Source organism: Rhyacophila brunnea, unplaced genomic scaffold (genome assembly GCF_057557595.1).
Source record: "Rhyacophila brunnea isolate RB1 unplaced genomic scaffold, BYU_Rbru_1.0 scaffold_3, whole genome shotgun sequence".
NCBI lineage: Eukaryota > Metazoa > Arthropoda > Insecta > Trichoptera > Rhyacophilidae > Rhyacophila > Rhyacophila brunnea.
In genome coordinates, this window is record NW_028232965.1 from 55,877,889 (window position 1) to 55,892,231 (window position 14,343).

Here is a 14,343-nt window from a genome sequence, read left to right on the forward strand (position 1 = left end):
CGCTTGAATGATGTTTTCAGTCACTCTACTTTTGCTACAAAGTAAAATTTCATTCTGAGGAAAAAGCTCTCCAAAGAAGCTTACGCCTCTTAGAGCAGTGAAAAGCTTACAATGTTTATAATCTGTTAGCCTGAACAAAAGAAGAATAAAATTAATATTGTCTCTTAGGTAATACAAAATAAAAATATGTACTAAGTAAAGATATGTTATCGCACATAGATTAAAACATAGATAGGTAGTAAGTTATATAATAATATTCAGTTAATAATTTTAATAAAACACATTTTTTTTTTGAAGTTATACTTCTTTTGGCGCGTTTGGGAAATCAGATCAGATTGGCGTGTGACACATAATTTATTTTTCCACACGAAAAAAAACGCAATCGATTGGATTCCAACCACCGATTATTCGGTTATCAGCCGAACGCACTACCTTTACGCCACAGTATGATACTGCAATCGTGTTTGCATTTACTCATGTTTGCAACTATCTCAAATTAATAAAGTATATGTTATAATATTATGTTCATGACTACACATTAGATCACATTATTTAGTATCTTAATACATTTTGCTCATTGGTTTCAGAATTGGCTTACTACGTTAAGCGTACGACCAGAGAAGAAAAAAATTATTGAAATTGGATTAGGTACCTTCTGAATGTGAGTGTAAGAAGATACAATTCTCGAGTATGGAGAAATATTAGGAAAACTTTAACACGTGTTAAAGAATAATGTTATGTTATTTTCAGTCATATGCTCATTTTTATATTAAAGTTTCAACGTGCTTTCAATATTGGTAATATTTGAGGACATATAGAGGAGCTTTATGTTGTTTACGTTTATTGCCATGCCCCTCATTAAGTCATAAACCAAAATCGCCGCCAAAATCTTGGTCTACGGTGACTAACGGTCGCGTTTCTATATTATTAATCTGTTATATGCGTATGATTATTTTATTTGGTCGATAATCGGTTTATTTGGTCATATTGCCAACAGAAACGCAGGAAATTTAGAGACATTTGTAAATATTATAAATTAAAGATGTCGTTCAAACTTGATTGAGTGCTTAGGATATCACGAGATTTCTCTTACCTAACGACCTTCAGAATTACGCAGTGCAGAAAGGAATAATGTAAAATCGAAGACTAATGTTATTTCAAAAAATATTATTAAAAAAAAAACGATATGCTAGTTTGAGCAATCTGAACTCAGGAAACATGAAACACGTATGAGCGTCCTAGTCTATTTCACTATAGGTTTAACCATAAATTAATCTAAAAATAAACGATTAAGTATATATTTCCATTTTTTATCATTTTATTTTCCAATTCAAGTTAAGTTAGATAATATCTTTGCTATATATACATCAAATATAAAACATTATTATATTTGAGCAATTAAAAAATATAAATGTAGTAATCATACCACTCAGCATTAAATGAATGACACTCTTTAATTTGTATGTGTTGTTATAAAAACAAAATATTATAGCAATAATAATTGCCATCGTTTTCTAAATCATATACCAGTCAGTAGTGTTTGTTTTGATTGAGAATTATATCTATGGTAATATAATATGTACTGCATTAATATAAATAAGAATAGCAACCTATGAATCTACACTCAACTCATCGAGTCCGTCACAAGACGTGCTAATAATTTCATATTACCTACATCAGTTATTCCACTCCTAGTCACTCAATTCATTCTTATAAATAATCTCTTGATCATATTAATCTCGTCAGTACATCATCTCGATAAAAATCTCCACGTTTACATCTCTCTTACAAGTAGTATTTCATTCTCGTACCGGCGTGAAACGAAAATCTAACTAACCTCCAAAAGAAATATTATATACAATATGATAATGTCATATTACGGCAAATCCATAGACAAATTTATGGATTATGTTTGTATATTCGTACATTAACCATATTATAATAGGTAGCCATCGGTATGCTGTTTTATCAAAATATTTATTGTTCATTGATTTCTCCTACTCAATTTATGGTTGAATACGTCATACATATCGCGCAAAACAAAACACGTGGGCCCAAAGCTATTTTGAACGCGTTGTGGAGACACAACATTTGAGCGAGATTACCTTCCGTTTCCTCCCGGATGTAACTAGCACCTCACGTAGCAGCCAATCAAATCACTTCAATGAACAGGACGTGTAACAAATATACTCCAATGATTCTTAACACGCAAAACCATCTATCAGATTTAATATTAAATTATTGTACTGTATTGTATGATTCTTGATAAATTTACATATATTCATTATTATATTATTATGCATACAATTAAAAATACACATATTATATTACGCTATTAAAAATACGATTGTGAGATCAAATACTGAGAGTTTCCTGTACTCCTAAAATAATTAAAGAGTCTATCATCAGGATATTTGCGATAGACTCTATATGCTTTGAAGGAAAGCTTGACAAAATCGTGCTATTTGGTCAAATTAAATCAATAAAGGTCTAAAAACAGTTTCATTTAAAACAATTAAAATTTGGTTTCTAAATTTTTCGTATAATGTATGTAATAATATAAAGGCAGTATTTAAAAAAATGGTACAAGTGCAATGACGTCAATTATATATACATTTTATTAATATCATTGCTTAACTTGCTTAATTACAAAGCTGATTTATCTTCCATTAGAGAATTTTAAAATACCTGGAATAAAAAATCCCACACGGTCCATTTTTATCATTTTGTTTTCTAATATGTGTGTTAAAAATCAAAACCAAATGCCGTCTATTCGACGCTTGCATTCTGTCTGGTGCTGCTTTGTGGTAGCGAATCATGGCACCTTACGAAGGATCAGAGCTACCGTATATTGAGCTTCGAAAACAGATGTTTGCGACGGATACTGGGAGTGCGGTGGTATGACTTTAGGAGCAACGAGGAGATAAAAAAACGCACCCATCAGTCTCTCATCACACTGAGAGTGAAGAGGCGATGTTGGACCTGGCTCGGCCACGTGCTGCAAATGACAGAAGAGAACCTCAATCTGGCTTGCCTGTTCTTCAAGCCGAGCGGATTCCGGCGTCTTGAAAGGCCGCTAAATACTATCTATAGAGTGTATACGGTGGAGCTACGGGATGCTGGTTTGACCTGGAACGACGCAAGAAGACTGGCGAGCGACAAGGATTCTTGAAGGCGCCGCGTAGTGTCCATATGCTCCAACTAAGGGACGGATATGGCCTAAAAATAAAGAAGAAGTGTTTAGGAAGTTTTTTAATATGTATCAATATATCTCAAGGATATCTCCAAACAAATAATTAGAATAAAAAATACGTATTTTCAAATTGTTATTGTAATTATTGAAATTTTATTATGCTTAATCGAAATAAGAAAAAAATACACAGGTGCTTATATATTTTGGGCTTTTATACTATGAAGTGAACACGGTAACTATATAATTATTATAACTTTACTGTAGTATCCACATATATTATTATTAATTATTATTGCTCTTTTTTTTAATATACGAGAAAATTATTTCATACGTTGGTAACCAAATCCAATAAAATATACCAAGGTTTAGATGCCGTTAATATAATAAATATGTCATTAATGATGAAAAGTTGGTACAGTTCTGTTATGAGGAATACAGCGGAAAACACATTTTGAAAATACCAAATATACTGGATTATTTGTTAGTTTGGGTTAGGTTAGGTTAGGTTAGGTTTGGTTAGGTTAACCTAACAAATAATTAAATATATCGGCTATTTTCAAAATGTGTTTTCCGCTGTATTCCTCATGACCGAACTGTACCGAAAATTCATTATAATTTTATTGTCATTATACTTTTAACATGTCTAAAGGTATATAATATGTTTTATAAACGATATTATTCCCGTCTTGCCAAAATATATTACTTTTGGAATTGGTAATGCAAATCTTCGTTCAGATATAAATAGTTTATGTAGATAGATTTGAATGAAGCAGGTAGATATTTGATTATTAATTAGATAATTGAATAGGTAGACGAATTTATGTCGCCTTTGGAGGAAATGTTTCACTAAAAGCTCCTAACTGAATGAGCCTTACCTTTGTGAAATTATTAGAGGCACTTAGCATTCAATTAACATTCTCAACTATACCAATAATATTGTTAAAATTATGTGGATCATGTTGTATATTAAAATGTATATTATATTATAACATAGGTTATTTCTCTGTAAGACTTTCTTATAAATTTAATATATATTATGTAGGTAATATGTGAGTTTATATTTTATCATTAAAATGCATTCTATAGTTTAACAATTTTGTTTCAAAATGTAAAAATGTTATTTAAGTAGACATCAATATATTTAACAAAATAAAACGAATTAATCTAGGTATAGTAGGTATTTAAACTGCATAATTTTAACAATGATCAAAATAGGTCACGTTCGTATTTTGACTTGAGAGATAGATTTTCAAAGGCGTCCACTTTTATGTTCTTAGCAGCCAATTGAAAATCACTACCTAGTTCCTATGTCATTACAAACATATATTTTTAAATCACTTCTTTCAGACACGTTCATAGCGTCATGGAAGGCGGCCGTGCATATCCACGGCTTTACATATATGATGGGTGGTGATGGGAACCTAGGTAATTATCATTATGTTAACACAAATAATATTTGGAGTATGGAGTGATACTTTTTTTGAGTTTACGGCTAACTGATTGCATTACGCAAGTGAATTATTTTTTTATTCAACAAATAGTTCACAAAATTTAACAATGTAATATGCTTTATTGAATATACGTAATTCGGAAACATACTTGTCAAAAAAAAAATCTTGAAAAAAAATATGCTGCCGGACTGGAGTCGAACCTGCGTCCATCAGATTTCGACCATTGCGGTTTACCAATTTAACCACATGCATTCTACCTGATTGGGAAAGCATGTTGAATAATATTGAAAAGCTATGTAAATTGTATTTAATGCACGATTTAGATTTAGAATATCGTATTTATTTATGGTTAATAGTATCAATTTCTTAGTTACATTGATTATAATATAATTTATGTCGATTTATAATGTCCCATTCAAGCAGATAAAATCAGTGCTGATGACTATAAATCTATATAGAATAAGTACCATATTATAAATGATGTTTTATTTTAATTAATAAATATAATAGATAGGTACTGTTTTTTTCTAAAATGTCCCAAAATCATTTGTAATTCCGTCTCATAATACTGTAAAGCTTTGATAAAACGCATTTTGAATGGTAATAAGATGAAACGTATTCCAAGCCAGACAAAAATTTTAAACGTTTTTTAGAATAAAACCACGTTTAAATTTTATTTCCATTCAAACTCTTTGCGCAAGAGTGAAGAGACAGAACACAAAAAAATCCAATAAGGGCGAATCGTTTGACCGGCCTCATGTGAATATCAATTTGTAGGCTGATTAAAAAAAAGCCTAAGTGGCCGGGAAAGCCACTCGACGTCCTCCCTCCCTGTCCCATCGCGTCAGCCTACTTTCGGCGTCAACCACCCCACTAAATGAAAGAAACCTCTGTCTACACAATTATCTGAAGGTTTCCAAAACAAAAACCGATCAAATTTCAACGTGAATAAAAACTTTGTTGATAAGAATATAAGTATTTTTTTAACCTATAATAAAAAAAATATTGTATTGCATGTGGGTACAAATTATTTACCTACTTGAGTAAGTTAAAATTAAATATTAAATGTTCACTAGCTCAATTTATACTCTATTAATATAATATAAAATATCTTCTAATGTACCCAAAAACCTATCAGAACTATATCATTATTTTAATACGCATATCACAATGTGTACGTCATGAAGAAAAATTCTTTTGCTTATAACCTATTCACTTATAAATCATACTTTAACATTATTTATATTAAATTTATTTTGTATTTACTAAATATTTATTTAGAAAAATAGTATTATGGCATTACAGCGGTTGGCCAATGCGCCATAATACATAATAAATATTAAAAATTACAAAAATTACTTAATTACAAATAACAACCAATATAACAAGAAAGTAGAAAAGAAAGTATGTGCTTATGTAGATGTTAAAGTAAAATGACAAATACAATTATACATTTAACTTATTTAATACGTCCGTTCATTAAAAGCCTCAAATGGAGATGGGCTGGACACATTGCTAGAAGAAGAGACAATCGTTGGACGAATTTAGTCATCCAGTTATATCCAAGAGGTATAAAACGTCCGCAAGGTAAACCTATTGGCCGATGGATCGATGAAATGATAAAGTTCTGTGGAAGTAAGTGCCAACGCAACGCACAGGACCGAGAGAAGTGGAAGCAGCTTGAAGAGGCCTTCATCCAGCAGTGGATAGATTCAGGCTGATGATGATGATGAATACGTCCACAAACATAATAATAATTATACATTACATATTATATATATATATATTATAGATATATTACCGTATCCGATACTAAAACCTGGATCCTGGAAGTTGTATTAACAGATTTTAGTTTTTACGAGAAATTTATATTTGTCACTTGCTCAACCTATTATGAGTAGGTCCATACTCTGGTTCAAACACACATTGAAATGTAAATCTACCAAACCCGAAATTCGAACTCGGGATTCACAACATTATAAACCAACGCATTAGCCGCTCGGCTATCGTTGTTTTCACTTATTATTGACATGTCAAATTACATAATTTTGTATAATGTTTCCAATATTTCACTGTGCAGCTCATTTGCTTGGAATACATGACATTTTAATGTATGAATTTGGCACCTATATGAACGGTAATTAACTATATCATGTATAAATAGCGCCTGAAGATACCAAAAGGCGAAAACCTAGTAGCATAAAATAATATCAATGGAAAATAGAAAAAAAAGGATTTCAAGTTATACACATTTATATTTTTATAAAAATTGTTTTTTTTTTAAATAAATATAAAAGATATTAAAACGATTAATAAGTCAAAAATCTACACGACAAAAAATTTAAAACTTAATAAACTAAATTCTAATAATAAATATGACCATAAAATATAATGTTATAATAACGTAACTGGGGAATTAAATATGTAACAAATTCACATTTTTTTACAATTGTACGTTTATGGACTTTAAAAAATCTTTTTAATGTTTTCAGAGACATATTTATTAATTAATACAGTTGAAATTGTAAATTATCAAAAAAAATCTCAAATTACAAGCTTCGTATTTTTCCGCTAGGTGCCTCTGTAGGTACAACCCTCCCCCTTAAATCAATAAGAATGACAATTCAAATTCTATCAAGTGCCCTCAGTCTACACCTATTAATATTTTTGGAAATTGTTAACATTATTTAATATATATTATGTTAAGTGCAGTTTTGTCACATAGAGGCAGACAAGTATTGCATTGCGTTTTGCATTTAAGTAAGGAAGTGACTGAGATAAGGCATTGCAAGTAGGTATATCAAGCATGATAGTGTTTCATTTTATACAGCTCCCTTCCGTCCAATTGTTTTCATATCAATGATAATAAATTGGTGTAACTCAATTCAAAATATTCATCAGAAATTTTATGTTTAATTATGTAACCTTACACCCACAATGGCCGCGCGGCTTAAACGTTGGCCTATTGCGTCGTGGGTCTCAGGTTCGAATCCTAGTTCTGACAAGTACACATATTGTTTTTCAATTTGTGTATGAGTCAGAGTATGAACCTAATAGGTTGAGCAAGTGGCTGACATCCATTTCTCGTAAAAACAATATCTGTCAATACAAACCTCCACTCTGTGGAGGCCGATATGATCATATTAGGATCGGACATGGTCGGAAAAAAAATGTAATCTTACTGAACACAAAAGCAACTCGCATAGAAAAATACGGTAATTGTGCCGCAGATGCCGTCATGGGCTTATGTGTTTTTTTTTACAAAAACTTATAATAAACAAACATTATAATAAATACCCTTTTTCTGTCGGCGCATAGGCTTTTCGATCCAATAATTGTTAATTTAAAATTTGAAATTTTCACACATTTTTATGCATCATTATCACAAACTACGATTATATTAGGTTGGGCTAGGTTATGTTAGGTTAGGTTTAGTTTGGTCTAAAAAGAAATTTATAAAATCTCATGATGGCATCTGCGGCACATTTACCAAAAATACAATATTATGAATTTTCTAAAAATATCCTCTTTTATTGATAAAACAACCTACCGCCAATATAAACTCTCCAATTTAATATTTTCTTTCTCATAATATTGTATGAGTGTAATCGGCACGACGGGGCTGACGACAGTCACTTCTCAATTACTGAACCCTCCATCTCATTCAATTAGGACTTATTATTCTTCATCTTTTACGGTGCTCTCCCTCGTCACGATTGTTTTCACGTCATCTCCCATGGTGTGTCAATAGACAGCCACACAAGAAAATGCTTTTCGAGTGACATTTTCTTTCAGCTTGCTTTTAGGTTCGAATTATTTTTAGCAGCACAGCATATTGTTTTATCAATACTTGAATACTATATCTTATACTTATAGTTGTCGCTTTAAATAGTATAAGTATACTTATAATATAGATATCTAATGAGTTGGAAGAATCGGTAATATGAAATAGTCGCAAAAAGAAAAATACTGCCGTAAATAATTTACAAAAAAAAATATTATTTTCCATTGTTGATATAATCTTCTTCTTATTGTGCCATCTCCTAGCGGAGGTCGGCCACCATCAAGGCGATCTTATCTTTGTCGTCTGCAACCCGGAACAGTTTGGCGGAGCTGCACTCGTACCAATCACGGAGGTTCTTAAGCCACGAAATGCGGCGCCGTCCTCTGCTACGCTTCCCATTGATCTTTCCTTGAATGACAAGTTGGGGAATGCTGTATTTTTGTACTCTCATAATGTGGCCGAGGTATTGTAGTTTCCTGGTTTTAATACTACGTAGAACTTCTCGGTCCTTCTCCATTCGATTGACAACTTCAACATTTGTCACCCGGTCAGTCCAAGGAATTTTGAGGATGCGTCTATACAGCCACATCTCGAAAGCTTCAAGTCTCCGTGACATCTCTTGGTTTAGCGATGATATAATCTAACGGATGTCAAATTATGGCTCATGATCTACATGTTGCTTTTTGAAATGCGTGCGCGATTCTAACAAAATATTGAACATGAAAAAAATAAACATACTTGGTTGGGCCGAATATGATCCCAATAATAATTAAACCCGCAAAAATATGTCACACCTACCATCGTTATATTATTGTCATCCAGGCACTTTACAATCACGGGTCATAATCAGTTATTCGTAGACAATGAATGAGTCAACTTGCTACAGTGTGGCCGTCATTTAAACAAGAACTCAATATGAGTCTCCGTAAGAGTTCAGTAAATCAGAACTCCTATTCAAGCCGTGTTGCCGGCACAGGGCGTCTGATCATGCATACAAACGTCATCATCATTCATATTACCCCAAGTGTGACAGTGAGAGTAACACTCCAAAACTATTTACCTACTAGTGCGTGAGTGCATGACCCGGGACCAGTTCAAGCGCGCGCAAGCCCTCTCAACATCAAAGGTCAGTGCCTGCCATCCTGTTTAAGTCGCCTCACCCTACCCAGATCCGGAATCTACAAGCATTCTTCAAAATTACAGTCCACAAAAAAAAACTTACCGCTGAGAAAATAACGCCTACATCAACGTGTACTATCTCAGAACTGATTTATAAGCATAATCGAATATTTTTTTGTGAATGTTTTTGGATTTCAAAAACACTAAAGGATTCTTTTTTTTTTGTTTCAAATCCTTTAAATGAAAATGTCAATAAATTCAATTTATCATTCATTTGAGTTCTAGATGGGTACCTAAAATACAGATGTGCTCATTTTGTTTGAAAAACATTTTTGTCGGTATTCATTTCCAATTAATTTTCTTATGAAATTATTTCTCTTATAGCCGAATATACTATGAACGAATTGTCATTTTTACAATAATTATTATAAGATATAAATATGAAATCATATTATATAATCGATCACGTGGTTGACCACGTAGGTAGAGCATTGTGATCGATAGTCTTTCAACTAGTGTTACATACAAATTGTTAGAATTAAAGTGAGTAATGAATTTTCTAAACCTCTCATGGAAATAAGAATTATGAAAATAAACAACCGATAGCTAAAAAATATCCTGACCAATAAATAGGAATACTCAGAATGTGATCAAAATTGGGATATAAAATCCCGGATTAAATAGGTAAGAAGTGATTTCACTTAGTTTGATGAAATCATTACCGATACCATTATTAAAATCTATACAGGTACAGCGTTGTCATATATTCTCACTATAATGATATTATGAAAACGCAGTATGTGTAACGATATAATATTTTTTATTAATAACACATAGGAATCTGATAAAACTAAAACATAAATTCTTTGAAAGTAATAAATATACGCCGCTGCGGTTAAGGCTATATGTGTCACTAGATTTCAAAATCACCCAAGGTACCACCATAATAGATGAATAGGAGAAAAACAGCTTTTTTTTCTTCAAATACACAGTCACAATGGTGAAAGTTTATATTATTTCGAGTATAGAATATTTAAAATTAATAAATTTCACATTTTGAAAATGCAGAAATGTTAGAAAGCATTAGTTCTTAAGCAATTCACAAAAAAGTCAAAAATACCTAAAGGTGGACTTGGCTGATTTTGAAATGTAACGACACGTATATACCTCAGCTGAGGCATGGTCTAAAAAGATCGTGACTAGGCGATGCGCGGATTGCGGGTCTCGGGTGCAAATGACGCAAGCCGAACGAAATATAATTTGTCATAAAAGTTCAACATGCGTCCTTTTTATGTTATGTTTATTATTATATTCGTAATAATAATAGTATATTCATTGACATGTTTTCTTTTTTAAGTACATACGTAAAGTTTTTTAGCCATCTTTACACGTTTTAAGAATATTTTCATCCGACACCGTGACAAAACGAATCGACGTGCAGACACCTGAACTATCGCTCTCCCAATGGCAACGCGGCCGTAATTTTGTTCCACATACAGTTGAAAATTATTTGCCGTTTCACTTATGTACGCTCTTAAGTGAAGTTAATAATGATAGAAAGGACAATGATATAAGAAATCCGATGCTTTACTTGGGTGAAAAATCAACGTCACTAGTTCAACCAACTTACAGTTATATTTTAGTACCTACCCCAAAGAATATGTCAAACATAAAAGCTTTGTAAGTATCTTTTATTGACAGCATAATTACGAAGAAGGAGAATACATACCACCTGCAGTAGGGCGTTGAGAAGCTAGAATGGATTAGTAGTGATGGGTAAATATTTTCAAACTGGTTAGAGATACCTTGGAGTTGGCAGCATAGACAGTTTAAAATCGACTATTTATTATAAAAGTGCATTACCACATGAATTGTGGTATGTTTATGGGTACCTAGATAATATCAATAAGTCACTAACGAAATGACGAAAGCTGCTAAAATTTATTGTAATAATTTCCTTTGATTATTTATGCAGATGTTATTTTCAATTAAATATAATTCAATACAAGTATCAAATGACAAAAGTAGGCTAATGGAAAATTGAGACTGCAATGTTTCTAAGTAAAATTATTTTTCTACTGGAGCTGTTTATAGAAAATTATTTATTTTTCTCCCAGAGAAGTAAAGTAATCCCTTTCAAATTAAAAGCCCATTAATTTGTTTCTTACACTATAAAAACAAGAGAAACGTCTTTCAATAATCTTCGAGGCTCTAAACCAACGACAGCATATTTCATTTGGGGAAAATAATTGAGAGATGCGGTAAAAACAACATAATATAAACGAGTGTCACCAAAACTGGTTGGTTCAAAGTCTATTTTATTTCAGTTCCATTATAACTTTTGTTTATTTATTGGATGTTAGACCCTTTAATTGAAGTGGCTTGAACTATATTCACGGTAAGTATGTGCGTAAACTCTCTCCGGGTGTCTTTTCATTATCTGATTGAAACGTTTCAATAGAAACTAATCTACCTTTCTTAGAAATAATATACACGCCACTAAAATTTACAAAGTATGTTATTTTTAGAAGACTTTTTATACATAATCTAGTATTTAATATTGCATTATTTCACTTACGTAATTATTTATATATTATTTAATTAATTAAAAAAATTAAATAATGTAAATGTAATATAACAATCGTGACAGTGCATCGGTAATGCATGGAAACCGCTTAATTTTTGTAAAATTTATCACAAGAAGGTTCGTAGTAATTTACATACGTATTTTTGTGACCAAACGATAGTATTGTACCGATTCACAATATTATTGAAAAATTATTACTTACCCACTTACCACTTGTAAAAAATACAAAATTTAAATTAATGCCACTTATATTGGTCACTTTATTTTACCATAAATTACATTTAATAATATAGATTCGAATCTCCCTGTTTGGGCCATTTATATTTGCATTAATCCTTACTTCCTACCTCCATAAAATCCCAGTATTATTGTCACAAGACTAAGTGACGGCAGTCACGGGTCATGATAGACCGTGATTCAGATAACATTGAGTTAGCTCAAATGATATGCAACAAGCGGACGTGGACCAGTTGTAATACTTTACCGTCGCTTTCTACCTACAGCGTGGCTCAAGAGTGACTTCAAGACATCAAGAAAACGGTCATGTTGCGGGCCTGTTAAAAGCCTGGCCGTGGTTAACTACTGAGTGATTAAAAAGTTAGTTCAAGACACTGGTGTGTGTTGGCCTTTTATTGCTAAACCACAGTTTATTGATTAATTCACACCTACATACATATCTATCCTCATCAATCATCCACCCCATATTATATCATCCATTAACAGTGCACCGGCAACTGCCGCGCACCGGGTAATCCGACAAACAATACCGCGCGAGTAACAGTGCAACCAGACCACAAAGCCATCATAAATTAATCATCATAAAGGTCAGTGTCTGGCAGTCTGTTAAATTGCCCCCACCCCTAGATCCGGAATCCACATCACCTTAAAATTATACAGTCCACTGCTAAAAGCGCCACCACTCCCATTTAATTTCCCATAATTAGAATGACAGCAAATTTAATTAGTTGAACCATTAGATTTTTCATCAATAATGTGGCAACTATAATTTCAATAAATAAATGGTTTAAAATTTTGGAATTAAAATATAATTCTCGTCTGCGCTCAAATTGTACACAGTGATTAATTTATCTTGAATTGAAAATAATAAATGGAATTTTAAGTAAGTTCAATTTTTTTTACAAAACATTTAACAGCAATTCCTAAAACGTATTTCAGTCACGATTATTTTTTCAACAGGTGGTAAAAACGAAATGCAAGTAACAAATTACGTGACGCTTTACGGCCGTTAAGAAAACGTAGGCAGTGTATGCAGCAGCATTTAGCTGCCTTAGCAATTTCAATTCTCCACTCCCACGAGAATAATTAACTTGCCTGATATGCGCATAACTCCATATTAGAATACTAAATTAATTACATCCGCCGTTCACTGTGGACATGGAACAGCTGACTAGAATAGAAGACAGATTCAAAATTAACTTTATCGATTTAATTATGTGCATCAGAAGTAAAAGGTCAGGTGTCTGTTTTCTTTCATTAACTTAATTTTCTTAATCTTAATTTTCATAACATTTTTGGACATATTTAACACACTGGACTCAATTTTTGTAACATTAGATACACGTTAGTGAAACAATATACTCGTATATTCTAAAATTAAAGATGATGAAACTAAGTCAAGTCTTTCAAGATCATTTTAGAAGTAAATTTTCTGTAATCTAGCCAATTAAAAACCTACAAAATAGTTTCTTTTGTATAATCTAACAAAAATATTACTGTTTCAATTGAGACAAAAAACCAAATTTTCTTCTTGTTTTCACCCAACATAATATTATCATCATGATGTAACAAGACACTATAATAATTCTGGATCATGTCCAATTTTCATAAAATTTATTTCAGTGGCTAGATAAAACAGATTTCTATATTATGTATTAATATCACAATCGTAGCTGTACAATTTTCCACATAAACGGCAATACTAATATTGATTAGACATCAAATTGAATGTGAATCATGTACATTTTTACAGTTCCTTCAGCAGTATAAAGAGGTATTTGCTAATATTAATAAAGCCTAAATATACGTTATGTTTCGACAATTTATTTATATAGATCCATGTTTTATAAAAATATTTTAAGTAGATACAGTGAAAACGTTCCTGTATTTTACAAAAGGTTTTTTAACTTTAGGTCCAAATATCTCAGGTTCCATTTTGACGGACTTGATCCATAATTATTGTAAACCACCC

The 14,343-nt window shown here is 31.8% G+C and overlaps 1 protein-coding gene across 1 annotated transcript in view; it reads right to left on the reverse strand.

The window, feature by feature from the left end:
- Positions 1–14,343, reverse strand: part of LOC147068583 (uncharacterized) — a 435,171-nt gene that overhangs the window by 279,218 nt on the left and 141,610 nt on the right. The gene's annotated exons all lie outside the window — the stretch shown is intronic.